Source organism: Lampetra fluviatilis, chromosome 67, assembly GCF_964198595.1.
Source record: "Lampetra fluviatilis chromosome 67, kcLamFluv1.1, whole genome shotgun sequence".
In the NCBI taxonomy this organism is placed as follows: Eukaryota; Metazoa; Chordata; class Hyperoartia; order Petromyzontiformes; family Petromyzontidae; genus Lampetra; species Lampetra fluviatilis.
In genome coordinates, this window is record NC_136341.1 from 842,498 (window position 1) to 844,997 (window position 2,500).

At 49.6% G+C, this 2,500-nt stretch overlaps 1 protein-coding gene across 1 annotated transcript in view; it reads left to right on the forward strand.

Moving 5' to 3' along the window:
• Window positions 1-2,500, forward strand: part of PCCB (propionyl-CoA carboxylase subunit beta) — a 52,147-nt gene that overhangs the window by 4,465 nt on the left and 45,182 nt on the right. The window lies entirely within an intron of this gene.

The following is a 2,500-nucleotide window of genomic DNA, read 5'->3' on the forward strand; positions in this document are numbered from 1 at the left end:
TAAACTGGAGCCGGTCATAAGCACACTGCCCAGGTATGGAAAATCTCCATTCTCTCCACAACCGCCCCATCACCAATTGGGAGTTGTGGGGGTGGAGTGTCCGATGGTACAAAATACCCAGGCAGGTGCTTAGTTTTGGTGGGGCTGATGGTAAGGCCCCACCTCTTAGTGGCACGCTCCAGTCTCAGCAGCAGCGTCTCCAACTCCTCTTATGAATGAGCAGCTATTACCAAATCATCGGCATACATAACGTGGTTGACCATCCCTTGATCGCACCCGGGCGTCGATCAGCCTCCCATTATATCTGTACCAAATTGAAATTCCCCCGGTACAGCTATTGAAGGCTTCACGAACTACGCAGTCGAAATAGATGTTAAATAATGTGGGAGCCAGAGGACATCCCTGTCGCACCCCAAGGTGTACAGGGAAAGGCTCCGACTCCCGGCCACGTAGTTTTACCCGGCCCGCTCACCATCATGAAGGTTGGCACAGTAGGGGGCACAGGTGGTGCATCAGCCAGTCATCTCGGTCATCTCAGTCAGTCGACCCGTGGCACCTGCTGGGTCTGCCCTCTGGTGACGTCACCGCCGCTTAGTGGCGAATGGCGGTTGTTGTTGTTGTGTGAGTGTGTGTGTGTAACTGTGTGTGTGTAACTGTGTGTATGTATCTGTGTGTGTATGTATCTGTGTGTGTATCTGCATGTGTGTGTATCTGTGTGTGTGTGGGTGTGTATGTGTGTATGTATGTGTGTGTATCTGTGTGTGTATCTCTGTGTGTATATAACTCTGTGTATGTAACTGTGTGTGTATGTGTGTGTATGTATCTGTGTGTGTGTATGTGTGTCTGTGTGTGTGTGTATCTGTGTGTGTGTATCTGTGTGTGTATAACTGTGTGTATGTAACTGTGTGTGCGTGTGTGTGTGTGCGTGTGACAGGACACGTCGTATCTGTTCATCACGGGTCCTGACGTTGTGTCTGTGTGTGTGTGTAACTGTGTGTGTGTGTGTAACTGTGTGTGTGTGTGTATGTATATAACTGTGTGTGTGTGTGTATGTATATAACTGTGTGTGTGTGTGTGTAACTGTGTGTGTGTGTGTAACTGTGTGTGTGTGTGTAACTGTGTGTGTGTGTGTAACTGTGTGTGTGTGTGTATGTATATAACTGTGTGTGTGTGTGTATGTATATAACTGTGTGTGTAACTGTGTGTATGTGTGTATGTGTAGTAGTATTCAGGAGGCTTGACGACGGGATCGGAGGCACACTTATTTATTGACACCAACTTGTGTACACACAGTACTCAAGGGGTTAACGTCCCCTTTACTCAACTAACAGGGAGACACGACATCTAACCCCGCTAACCTAAGCCCGAGTCCTCCACTAGGGAGCTAAGGGAGGCTACCTATCCCAGCCCTGCTCAAGCTGGGATCCCGGCACCCTGAGTCTCCAGACCGGCTCGTCAGTCTGGGCTCTCGGGGCCACGCCACCGGCTTGCCCTGGTCGGCCCTGACAAGGACAGCGAGCCAGGGGAGCCCCGGGGCCTATGCTAGCTGGTCTTCGGTCTTCGCTGGTTTAAGCTGATACACTCGACCTCGAGCCCTCCGGCTCACCACCTTTCATAGCACTCGGCCCCCGGGAGGGGCCCGTGGGGGATGCAGGTGCGGACGTCGGTGTGAGCCCCTCCTCTGTGTACGCCCCTAACCACGCCCCTTGTGTTTGTTAGCCATCCGCGCCCATACACAATTACACCTCTACAACTGTGTGTATGTGTGTGTGTGTATGTGTGTGTGTAACTGTGTATGTGTGTAACTGTCTCTGTGTGTGTGTGTATGTATATAACTGTGTGTGTAACTGTGTGCGTGTAATTGTGTGTGTGTGTATAACTGTGTATGTGTGTGTCTGTGTGTGTGTGTCTATGTATCTAACTGTGTGTGTGTGTGTAACTGTGTGTGTGTGTGTGACTGTGTGTGTGTGTAACTGTGTGTATGTATGTATAACTGTGTATGTGTGTGTCTGTGTGTGTGTGTCTATGTATCTAACTGTGTGTGTATGTAACTGTGTGTGTGTGTGTAACTGTGTGTGTGTCTCTGTGTGTGTGTGTAACTGTGTGTGTGTGTAACTGTGTGTGTGCGTGTGTGTAACTGTGTGTGTGTGTAACTGTGTGTGTAACTGTGTGTGTGTGTGTAACTGTGTGTGTGTGTGTGTGTAACTGTGTGTGTGTGTAACTGTGTGTGTGCGTGTGTGTAACTGTGTGTGTGTGTGTAACTGTGTGTGTGCGTGTGTGTAACTGTGTGTGTGTGTGTAACTGTGTGTGCGTGTGTGTGTAACTGTGTGTATGTGTGTAACTGTGTGTGCGTGTGTGTAACTGTGTGTGCGTGTGTAACTGTGTGTGCGTGTGTGTGTAACTGTGTGTATGTGTGTAACTGTGTGTGCGTGTGTGTGCGTGTGTGTGTGCGTGTGTAACTGTGTGTGCGTGTGTGTGTGTGTGTGTATGTGTGTGTGTG